The following is a 13255-nucleotide window of genomic DNA, read 5'->3' on the forward strand; positions in this document are numbered from 1 at the left end:
AATTCTCACTCTACTTCTCATCCATCATCCCTAACTCTTATCGCTGCTTCCTATCCATCATCCTTACTTCTCAACCATTCCATCATCCCTACTTCTCATCCCTCATTTTTGCTTATCATCCATACTTCTCATCCATCATCCTTACTTCTCTTCCATCATATCTACTTCTCATCTATTACCCCTGCTTGTCATCGCTATGTCTCATCCATCATCCCTACTTCTCATCCCTTCTTCCTATCCATCATCCCTACTTCTCATCCGAAATCCCTGCTACTCATCCATACTTCTCATGCACCATTTCAATATTGTATCCATCATTCCTACTTCTCATCCCTGCTTATCATACCTACTTCTCATTCATCATCCTTACTTCTCTTCCATCATCTCTACTTTTCATCTATCACCCCTTCTTCTCATCCTTGCTTCTTGTCCATCATCCTTACTTCTCATCCATCATCCCTACTTCTCATCCCTACTCCTCATCCATCATCCTTCATCCCTACTTCTGATTCCTTATCCCTCATTCATACCGACACACTTTCAATGTTGTGAAATATACCTTCACACTGATTGATTGGCAACAACCAATCAGAGTTACAAGAGGGTAGCATTCTATTGGTCTAGCCACTGAAAAACACAGCAGTCTCATTGCACACTGCACAGTTTGCTTTCAGTGAATCCAAGGCTTACAGCACTTCATTTTATTTAAGTGGTTTTCTACCTACACAGGCCTTTGCATAAAGCTCTGATGGTTTGGGAAAGACAAGTGTCCTTGCTTGGGCCATAAATTAACACTTGGAGACAGGGGTACATAGGTTATCAGAAACCTTGTCTGATTTCAGTTTAATATTGTAACAAAGAAAATGTTTAAAAACAACTCTTGGAGATAGGGTAATACACTTCATCAGAAATCCTTTGTGGGTTCACTTTCATTTGTAACAAATAAAATGATTTAGGGCCTGATTTAGATCTCAGCAGACGGGCTACTCCGTGGATATACCGTCCTGAAAAATATAAATCCCATTATATCCTATGTGATTTATATTTCGGTGGACGGGATATCCGTCACAGTTGTGACGAGTAACTTGACTGCAGAGATCTAAATCAGGCCCTTAGTCTCAGGCTACCTTTGGCTCTGAGAGCTGCATTTTTTTCTTTCCCTTCAGTTTGCAGGGGCTGTGCTTCAGTTGTACAGGAAAGTAGGAAATCAGAAAGAGTAAGAACTGGACAGAGTTGTTACATATGAAACTGAAACTAGAAAAGGTTTCCGCATATCTCTCTCTTCAAGTGTTGATTTTGGGCACAGGTGGGTTCTCTTTTTCCCCAAACCACCCAATCCATCAGAGCTTTCCACAGAGGCCTGTGTAAACAGAAAAACACACATATATATTTTTTAGGAAGAAAAACCATTGATTGGAACAGGAAACAGTATATAATTACCACCTCCTCATTGAGGGTAAGCATTATGGCGTTTTGGGCCATCCAACCCTCTTTTATTTATGTCTGCAACAGCGGTGAAATATAGATTTATTCTCTCTCCCCATAGGGTCATCGATAAATTTTGGATGCCCCCTTTTTATATAGTCCTGATGAAGACTCGCATGGCCCAGGCATAATTCACAGACAGGCCCAAAGTCGAGTCGAAACGTCGACGCTCTTGTTATTGATCCTGGACCCATATGCCCCCGTTTTACATTTACGTGCAAAACCATTAAGCATACATATATGTGTTTTCAAAAATCGATGGAAATTGTAAAATGATTTGTATTGGTGGCCAGGTCTCAGTGTATGGATAATTGCAGATCCGTACTTGTTTTGTACAAATTGTTTTTGAACGTTTTTATATGTCACTATTTCTTGATATTTCTCTCTCTTCTCTGATCACTGAACGCCATCCAGTTCACTCTTTACTATCTGCACGCTCCCTTTGGGGCAACTAGTATGACTCCCATCAATTGTGAACTAATTCAAGTTTACCCAGATGCAATGATGAAATAAATTGCTTACGGTTTATATTTCTGCTGTTGTTTTTCCTTCTGAAATTGGTCCATGCATAGGATGGAGTAGATCTATACGACATACTCATGAGATATTTAAAATGATGACTAAGTACTGAGCAATTACTTGATTTAAAGAATAAGGTCACGGACCTTTGTTTGTTAATATTGTATGACACCCAGGTCCAGGACCATTTGGATTACCCCATTTTCTTTAATGGTTAAGTCAATTGTTAGACATTGTAAGTGCAGTAATGCCATTAAGAGTATATGGTGCTGGGTGTTTGTCATTGCAAACTCCACAGTACCATAAGGGCTTTACTGAAAACTGAGAACTTTGGTATCAAACTTCTCAGCACATTAAACCAACACTGACGACAGTGTGGGATTGAATGAAAAATGCACTCAGTGATGAAAACAACCTTACACTAGTGTCCAGGCCGAGTGGCTGCTCACCAGCTGCCACCACCAGACAAATTTCTGGACCCCTGGGCCGAGAACCTGCTGCTCACGGGGTCGGAAACAATGCACATCCTGGAACGAGGTGCCAAGCCTCCTCTCCCAGGATGGGCAGGGTCCACGAAGGTGAAGCTTCAAAGGCTTGCCGACCTCTGTGAGCTTCCTCAGGCATTTTGCTGCTTCCAGCAACTGGCCCCCACCGGTTCTGATCCCCACTTTGGGCAGGAGAATCAGTAGAATAACCAAGTTTAGGAAGAGAGCTGTGCCCACCTTTGCCAACCCTGCCCCTCAGGTGGGGGAGGCGAGCTGAAGCACAACTCTCAGTTCCCGCCATCTTGCAGATGGCATAACCCAGCAAACCAGAGTGAGGCATATGCCCCCTCCCACTAGAGGGTGGCATAATAGGGGGTGTACCCATCCCAAGAAAGGGACCTATTGGTCCCAACCTTTACTTACCTGTAATGACCCTAAATTTAGTATTTAGGGGCAACCCTGAACCTTGCCTCTTCAGACAAGAACCGACCTAGAAGAGAAGAAGAAGGACCGAAGAGTTGTGCTGCAACTAAGAAGAGGAGGACGCCCACTGACTTGGCCCTGTCCTCACCTCAAAAATGCTACAACGACATTCCGATATGTCCTGCAGCCAGCAACCTCAAGAACCCCGAGGACCTGCCCTGCTTCCACAAGAAAGACTTTGTCTCCTGTGAGCACCGGATTTGCTCACCAACATACTCAAACTCCAGCTAAAACCGTGAGTCAGCACCACTCTGCACCCGTCGCATACGGCCCGGGTTCGAGTGGACCAATCCCACAAGGAGGTCTCCCCAGTTATCCTAACCTGAGATTTGGTGATCTCTGACCAGCCTTGAATCTCAAAGCGAAGCCTGCAGCCTCTTTCTGGAGGATCCCCATGACTGCGACTGGAGTCGGTAAGAAAGCCCGACGCCTAAAGACACCACTGCACCCAACGCCCTACAGTCTTGGGTGGACCAACCAATGGTGTCCCAGCATCCCCAGGCATCCCAACTTACCTCTCCAACTGGTGGTCATCTTCAGAAGATCTTCGTCCCCAAGCCTGCAGCCTTTTGTTGCAACCGGAGAATCCCCATTGAAAACAACAGGGCACCCGACGCCAAAACAGCACCCTGCACCTAGCCGCCCCTGCGCCACTGCGGGCGTACTTTGGGTTCTAATTCAGATCCCCCTCTGCCCTGAGCCTAACACCAGGAGCTTTGCTGCCACAAACATGTGGCCTGCTCGTGAGCAGCCACCAAGCGGAGGCCCCCTAGCCCCATTGGATAACATTGAGCATCAGCACTCTGCAACCGGCCTCCCTAGTGCCGCTGAGGGTGCTTTGAGAGTGCATCCTTGACCCTGGGGGAACCCTGGTTCTAACCCCAGAATACCAACTCCCACAAATGTGTACTTACCTTTAAACTGATAACTCAATTTCCTTCTATAGGATTTCAATAACTGTTTTTTCCTAAAAATTGTGTGGAGTTGGTTTTGCATGAAACATTGAAAAACTGCAAATAACTAAAGACTGCTTTACTTACCTATTCTCTAGGAAATGTCACACTGAGTAGAAAAAGTAATCCATAAAGTAATGTGTAAAGTAATCAAAAGTAATCTAACAGTAATTTCCACTGTATTGAAAGCATATAGAAACCTGTAACAAAGTCATTTTCATTCAGCTTGCTTGTATTGTTCAACCTGCTTCGAAAAGTACCATTTACACTTACCTGTACCAGGATTCTTTGGTTCTAGAAAATAAATATACCTAAATATTATTTTTATACAAATCAAATTGGTCTGAGTTCAGTCTTTGGTGTGTGACATCATTTGCTGATTGAGAGTGTACAACAAATGCTTAACACTACCCTCTGATAAAGCCTTACTGCTTGTCCACACTACCACAAATAGAGAGTAAGGTGCTATCTACTTTTACCTCTGCCTACTTTTGGGGTTCCACTGCACTCTGTGCAGATTATACCTCATTTTGGTATAGTATATACAGAGCCAGCTTCCTACAGAATACTCTTATAATTGAGATATTTTTAAATGGCCTGGAGCAGTTAGTCCATACCAGCCAATCTAATGCAAGCGAAGCCGTCTTGCAGCATGTGTCGTCTACCCATGCAAAACCAAATTTATCTCTAATCAGAGCTCGCATGACAATTAAAGGCCTCCTGCCACTTTTGTGCCCACTCTCCCTTCTTTTAATTGGGCTTTTCACATTGACTTTGGTGAAATGGGAGTCCGTGCAGCTGTACCGTTAAATCGGTGCACCTGCCTCACTAGAAAAGGTTTCTTTTTCACAGGTAATGCTTTCTTACATGGTGCTGCATGTGATTCAACTTTGTTACTGCCCTCGTGCCCTGCATTACGGTACATGACCTTGAGGTTACAATGTGTATAGCTAATAGGGTATTAACAGGCTTAGCAACGGATTAGATGTTCCCTAAAGCAATCAGGACCCGAGGAGCAGAGGAAAACAGATGCCTTCAAAGAAAGAAATTAGTTCTAACCAGACAGACTTTAAACAAGAGAAAATTATCCAGTATTTGCCAAAAGCCCTAGACATATACACAAATAGGGACACATACAAAAATGTGTATGCACCAGTATGCATGTATCTGTGCACAAACACCCAACCCAAGCACAAGCAAAAATTGAATCACAAACCCATGAGGGTACACATACACACACGCGCGCACACACGCACACTCGCGCACACACACACACACACACACACACATTGGGAGCTATGCACAAGGGTAAACTTACACATCTAAATTTACTCATATGTAAATTTAAACATGCACCCAGGAGTAAATTCACACCTTTGCGCTAGTCATCATTTCTGAATGCAATTTACACATATACCTACATGCCTCTACCGCCTCACCACCTCACTTTAGACGGTGGAGACCTCTAAAACGAAATTTAAGACTGTAAAGTTGCTACTAGTAACTTTTCACACGTACGTCAAAATCTTTGTCACATTGGCACAGATCTCCCTGTGGACAGTATAGGAAAAATCAAAAGGTTAATTAGTTTGTTAAAAAACATATTAAAATAATATTTGAATGTAATATAAAATTGTATAATAGATCTAATAAAATTAAATGTTACAGCATATTAACTCTTCAAAATAAATGTTTATTATACCATTTAAATATATTTATTTTGGAAATGTTCATTTTGAAACAAAGTTTAAAAAAAGTTATTCCATCTATGTTGCCATTTCAATTTGTAATTAATATTTAGGACATTTAGTTAAAAATGATTAATGTTTATAATAATAAAATATGTATTTATTAATTGTGTATAATTTTTACTCCTAAAATATCAATACATTGCTAAATAGTGTTGCAGTACCAGTCATTGCACATGTGCGGTTCTTGACCTAGGGCGGTGCGACCGGTGCCTGGGCATCAGGACCTGACTTCGGGAGATGCCTTGTTTTCAAATATTTTATGGAGTTAAAGGCACCTGCTGCAGCGAGCATCTCCAGCAAATTTTAGGCATTAATAAATAAGTCAAGGTAACTGGTGATTAATGGAGCTACTGGAGAGAGAGGAGAGTCTTGTCTAGTGGAACTTTTGATTCAAAGTAGCACACAGGGTTAGATCGCCTGTTACAAAAAACTTGTATTATGCAGATCACAGAAGTGCATATGTAAATAGTGAATTGGGGTACCACTTTGGTCACAGAGATATTTTTATTTTTTGCAGTTTATAGGTTAGAATCCTAGTATAGCACAGTGAACTATTAAGTGTCATTTAAGAGCTGCATTCAAACTGCAAGGCACTGAGAGCACTGTGATTTCCCCCCAGTCTTTTACTATACTAATGTCACAAAAATCGTTAATTTAGGTAGAAATCAATTCTTATTAGTAAAGCCAACCACTGTGGCACCTTAGGATTTAGGCTCAGATCTCTGTACTGGGGTGAATGTATGACATTGTTCTACATTCTGTCCATCAATTGTTTTGCAAATTTAGGACATGGCTGGAGGGTTGCGGGAGGGCACCCATTTCAGCTGGCCAGTGTTGTGGACCCTAGAGATCTTTCCTCCTGCCCAGGATCAGGACCTCGGTTTTATCGCCATTCAGCTTGAGGTAGTTGTTATCCATCCATTTAGCAATATCATGGAGGCCCTGCTGAAGGAGAGATGGAGTACGGGGGTCGGAGTTGGAAAGAGAGAAGATGATCTGGGAGTCATCAGTATAGGTGAAGAGCGTCAGGCCAGCTAGTTCCGCTATGTCAGCTAAAGGCCTGACATACAGGTTGAACATCAGAGGGCTTAGAATAGAGCCCTGAGGTACCCCATAAGGTGAAGCGAAAGTGGTTGAGCTAACTGTAGCAGAGAAGATTTGGAAAGTCCAGTTGTCCAGAAAGAAAATAATACAGTCTAGGGCAGAGCCGCGGACAGGGCCGGACTGGGAACCAAAAACGGCCCTGGCAAAGTGCTCGGCCGGCCCCCCCGCCCCCCGGATTGGAGGGGGGAGAGCGCTTTGCCAGGGCTACTTTTCAGCCGATTTTGTTACAGGGCCGATTTTGCAGCTATGCTGCAAAAACGGCTCTGCAACAAAAACGGCCCCCAGGGCCCAAAACCGGCCCCCACCCTTGCGGCCGACCGGGGGATTGCCCGGTGCCCACAACGGCCAGTCCGGGCCTGGCCGCGGATACCAAGAGATCGCAGTGTCTTAATTAAAATGGAGTCGGAGATCGTGTTGAACGCTGCACTGAGGTCCAACAGTATGAGCGCCACTGTCTCTCCAGCATCTAGATTATGTTGTAATCTCTCCGTGAACCCCAACACTGTAGTCTCAGTGGAGAAACCGGTTTGGAAGCCGGATTGTGAGGGGTGTAGGATGTCATTTGATTCAGTGATCTGTGAAAGGTGGGAGTGAATGTGTCTCTCGAGAATTTTAGGAAAGGCTGGCAGGAGGGAAATGGGCCGGTAGTTAGAAAGAATATCAGGGTCAGTAGTGTTTTTTTTAGAGAGGGGTCACCATAGCATGTTTCCACTGGGTGGGGACTGTTGATTGATTGTTGATTGAGGAATTAAGAGTGTTTAAGATGACAGGCTGATGGGGGATATCAAATGTTTCAGTATTGAGATTGGGAGAGGGTCTTTAGGGGAGCCAGACTTGACTTTATCTAGTATGTTTTAAGGGAGAGCATATTCAGAAGGGGCTAAGAGTCTAACTAGGAGGAACATAAGTTAGACTCCATAGAGAGCTCCAAGTGGGGAGTTACCACAGGGTCACTATTCTGGGACAAGATTATGGATTTCTGTAACTTATGCCTACTAGTATGAGAGTTAGTGATTTCCAGGTGTATTATTTCAATTTTGTCCATAAAAAAGCAAGCAAGATCGTCACATTGACTTTTGTTGAGAGGTAGAGGCTTTGCAGTAGTTGCGGATCCGGCCAGTTCTTTCACTAGTCCGAAAAGAGTTTTAGGGCAGTTGGCAGCATCCAAGATAGTTTTAGAGACAAAGCTGTCCCTAGCTGTGTTACAAAGGTTGTGGTAACATTTCCTAGCCTTGGTATAGGTGTTCCTGGATTCCAGTGCATAATCTTTCCTCCAGCACTGTTCCAATGCTTTGCATTTGACTTTTTCAGTTTTTAAGGGGTCATTAAACCAAGGGGCTGGAGGTCGATGGTTGTTAAAATGTTTATTTGTGAGGGGCAGGCAGGAATCAATTGCGTTAGAGAGCCAATTGTGAACATTAGTGGACATCACGCCAACCGAAGGATTAGATGAAGGTACATTAGAACACAGAAGAGAGTTAAAAGTGTTTAAATCTAATTTTTTCCAGTCTCGTTTAGGGATTTTAAGAGAAGGAAAAGATGAAGTTGATGAGGTAGGGGGAGTGAGTCTGAATTTAGATAGAAAATGATCCGACTAGCAGATGGGTGTGGCCGGTGTACCGTGGATATGGGGAAGACTCGAAAAAATGGGATCTAGCAGGTGGCCTGCTTTGTGAGTAGTACCGGAGTTAAGTAAGTTAATATTCATGGTGGCCAGATCGGAGATAAAATTACTAAAAATAGAGTTAGAAAGGTCGTCAAGATGTAAATTCAAGTCTCCTAAAAGCGAGAATTTTTTTAACTCATGAGTAGCGGAGTGCTATAGCTGGGAAACGATTGAGCCCACGAGGAAGGGGTGTGGCGCCGCGGCCAGGGCGACTGACGCTGGAATCTGGGGACCACGGTTCGATCCCCGGCTCCGGCGGCAGGTTAGCCCAGCACCATGTGACTCTGGGCAATAGCTCGCTTAATCTTCCCGACGGCCCCCCCAGCGCCTAGAGACCCTTACGGGTGATTGTGCGCTTTACAAATGTGGACTTTTACTTTACTTTACTTTACGAGGCAGAATGTCCTGGCGGGCGATAGACTAGTAGGTCGGAGAGAGTAAAATTAGGGTTTACAGCTAGTTTGAAGAGGGCAGCTTCACAGTCAGGAATGTCGAATGGATCAAATCTGCATTGCAGCGGGCTTTTAAAAATAATAGCTATACCCCCACCCGGGTTGGACACTCTATCCTTACGGACAATGGCGTAATTAGAAGGTAATGCTGCAGCAACATCGGGTCCGGCGCTTTCGTGAAGCCATTTCTCCGTGAGAAAAAGAGCATCGGTCTGCTCATCAAGAAGAAGGTTAAAAATGTCCTGTTTGTGTTTAGGAAGCGAGCGACAGTTGATACTAAGGAACGTAAGGTCATTAGTGGGAGCAGCAATTGTTTGAGAGGTGTGGTTGAAGCCAGTAGGGACATTACTCTGGTTTCTGATTGGGTCCGGAGGGGGCCCATCCACATACCTTGCAGGAGGGCCCCCTCAAATTCGTTACACCTGTGGTGAAAGGGTGGTAGTGAGGGAATCCCGTCCCTTCCACATTTTTACCTAAATCAAATTCTTAAGTATGCAGAGATATCCGAATGGAAAAGATAGGAGAAGCATAGGTGTCCGCATGTAAGTTTTATGACTAGTACTTTGTAGTACGTGAGTTTACTATTGTTGTACAAGTCATGTGCTACAAAAAACAGCTTATGAATAGGCCCAACTCTCTTTCTACCTCTCAGTCCCTCTTGCTCGCTCTTATTCTCTCTCTCGCACTCTATTGGCTTATGCATTGAAAACCTATGACCCAACGGACCATCAGCCATAGGACTGCCAGGACAATGCGCTGGAAGGCCCCCCTATTTAGGACGGGCCTTTTGACACATTTTTTCCTGACCAAGAATGCCATGCAAGGCATAGACGTCCTGGGAAGAAACATTATTTAATAGACCCCACAAACTTGAAAAAAACATAGTCTACGTCATTGAGCTAAGATCAGTGTTATGCCAAGTATTTTGGGACTCAGGCAAGAAATAATTTGGGGACTTCTGTTCAGAACAACTTTGAATTTTATACCCATTTTCTGCTAACTCAAGCCCAATTATGCCAAACAATATTGGAATATATGTTAAATGATGTGATAGAGAAATATATATAAGTATGAAACAGTGAAATTTCCCTTTACCAGGGGACCCTTAGAAGGCGGGGGCTTTGGGCTATTGCTGCCTGAATGTTTCAGGCGGAGATTGACTCAAGTAGGGCGTCGTGGCCAGGGACAAAGGAGTTGGACACACTTAGCTCCTATCTGACTGCACAACAAACGTCGACCAAGTTCTTCTGATACATTATCCCCACAATCTACCTGTGGCTGCTGCTACTGGCTTAAGAGGCCTCTAGGCACTACCAAGAGTTTCCATGGGTGTGCCAACAGCCATACAAGAAGCAGGACTACACTGGTATCCAGACAACAGCTGATCACTGATTGACTTTACTACAGAAGAAGGAGGAGAGGAGATGGCAGAAGCAGGCTGAAGTTGGCATGGTTTAGCGGGCGGGGCAATACCCCCTCCCATTATCCTGACTGTTGTGCACTGCCAGGCCTGTCACATGGGAGCCACGTGAAGATGAGGATTTTGGCGCACAGCCACGCCCTATTCAAAATGGCAGTCAAGTCTTGATGACCCCGATGCTGAACTGGCATGTGATTAGGCCAAGCTGGATTGAGTAGCTGTGTTGTTATTGTTCTAATATTTTAATTTATTACATGCTCTAATCACCCCCAAAGGTGTATTTTGGTGCGAGACCAAGATGACAGACAACAGGCAAATAAGAAGGCATCCTTAAAATAGGTGGGTCTTAAAAGCTTTTCTGAAATGGGAGTCATTTTCACAGGTGCGTAGTTGCACTGACAGTTTATTCCAAAGATGCGGGGCAAGGAAGGAGAACGATCTGCAGCCTGACCTGGTCTTTCTGAACCTAGGGACCTTGAGCCAGGCCTTGTCATGTGATGTTAAAAGTCTGGAAGGGATGTAAAGCGAAAGTTTTGAGGATACATATGTGGACCCTTGTCCATGTAGGGCATTATGGGTTAAACAGCAGATCTTACAAATAATTCTATTTCTCACCAGTAGCCAGTGTAGGGACTGAAGAAGAGGGGCAGGTGCCATGCCAGGGGGGGGGGGGGGGGGGGTTACATACAAGATGTGCAGCGGTGTTCTGAACTACCTGAAGCTTTGAGAGCAGCTTCTCATTCATGGAGGTCAAAAGCGAATTGCCATAGTCCAGACGTCTGATAACCAGCGCCTGTACAAGTGTTTTCCTTGTGGAGAGTGGTAGTAAAGGAAAGACTCTTTTCAGCAGACACAGCATGTGAAAACAAGAAGCTGTAATAGCTGAGGTTTGTTCTTTCATAGAAAGGGATTGATGCAGGCGAATTCTCCCTGGTTTTTTACCACTAATTTGGGTACAGGGGCCGTACCCAGTTCACCAATCAGGTGACCAAAGAAGTTGGGCCTGTCAAAAAACATAATTTCTGTTTTTGTGGGGTTAAGCTGAAGTCTGTTATCTGATATCTGGGTTGCAGTGGCTTTCATCCCCGCGGAGAAAGATGCTTTTGATTTGGACAGATTGTTCTCAAAGGAGAAGAGCAGCTGCATGTCGTCAGCATATGAAACAATTCCAAAACCAAAATCTCTTGGCAATTTTGGCGAGGGAGGCCATATAAATGTTAAAAACGTAGGGCTGAGACAGGAGCCCTGGGGGACTCCACTGTCTAATGACATCATTCTACACTTATAAGGGCCCAAAATGACCGTTTGGGTCCTGTTTGACAGGAAGTCAGCTAACCATTGCAGAGCCATACTATGAATCCCGATCTCTTGTAGTGTGTCAAGAAGCCGCAAGTGAGACACCGTATCAAATGCTGCTGACAGGTTTAGCAGACCTAGCACCGTATCAAATGCTGCTGACAGGTTTAGCAGACCCAGCAATGTAGGCACGCTTACATCAAGGGAGCATTCGATGTGGTCGGTGACCGCAAGTTGGGCTGTCTCTGTACTGTGAGGCGTCTGAAGCTCGACTAGGAAGAGTCTAATAAGCTATTTGATTCGAGGTATGTTATCAGTTGCTTATTAATGTATTTTTCCAGCAACTTTGCCAGCAGAGGGGGGAGCGGGATTGGGCGGTAGTTAGTAAGGTCAGTTGAGGCTAAATTGGCCATTTTTTGGATAGGTCTGATCAAAAGCTGACCTCCAGTCTAAAGGGACTTTTCCCTTAGTAATGGATAAATTAAATAAAGAGCAAATTTGAGGGGCCAAGGTTTGTCATAATTCTGGGCGGGCAGACATCTATTGGGAAGAACTATTTCACATATATCAAAAATTGTGAGTGATTTCTAGTAACATCAGAGAGAGGAGTAAAGACGTCCTGCTTCTCAACCGACTGGACAGCGACTGTGGGAAAGTTTTGGTAGATCACTTTGATTTTCCTCTCAAAGTGGTCAGCAACGGCGTTGCAAAGTGATTGCGATGGATTAGGTTCTGGAAAGCATGTCGCTAGGTTTATGAAAGATTTAATTATTTTAAAAATAGTTTTAGATGAATTCTCAGCCTCGTCAATTAGCTTCCCTATACGTGATTTACAAGTGTTATTTGATGCTATGGTGGTAAGTAGTTAGAGCCAGCTTATTAGTATTTTTATCAGTGGGAAGATTGTTTCGACGCCATCTTCTTTCTAGTCTTTTGCAAGAAGCTTTCTCTGTCTTTAAACCTAATGGATACCATGGTGCGTGAGGTCTGTGACGTGTCTATGAGGGGCTGTTTTCTCAAACGTAAAATTCAGCGCCTTATTAAAATTACAAAGTGCTAGATCTACGTCTGAGTTGTCAGAGTGGATAGAGGGCAATTGTTTCTTAGCCCATGTGAGTGGGGTGATTTTCTGCCACTGTTTGTATGGATTATTTTGGTAGGTGAGAGCTTGGCTTTTCTTCTTGTGGGAGGGGATAATAAAACAAATGAGTGAATGGTCAGTCCAGAGAGTACGTTTTGGTGGGTCACAACTGAACTGTGGAATATTAGTAAAAATTAAGTCAAGGGTATGGCCTGCAATGTGTGTTAGTCCCATAACTTGTTGATGTAAACCCAAAGTTTCTAAGTCACATAATAGTTGATTGGTTTCTGTGTTCAGGGGATCTTCCCCATAGTAATCTCCCAACAGAAAAAACTGTTGAGCTGAAAGTACATAAGGAGCTATAAATTCCAATAGGCATTGGTTGAAATCTCTTTTTGGGCCAGGCAGGCGATAGACTAAAGCGCCTTTCCAGCAAAGGTTGGGGGAAAAGTCGAGTTTAAAGATACATATTTCTGCCCACTCCTATGAGATTGAGTCGACTATTGAGACCTTAGTATTCTCTTTATAAATAATAACGATACCACATCCATCCTTGGTTT

This window comes from Lissotriton helveticus, chromosome 11 (assembly GCF_964261635.1).
Source record: "Lissotriton helveticus chromosome 11, aLisHel1.1, whole genome shotgun sequence".
NCBI classification, from domain to species: domain Eukaryota; kingdom Metazoa; phylum Chordata; class Amphibia; order Caudata; family Salamandridae; genus Lissotriton; species Lissotriton helveticus.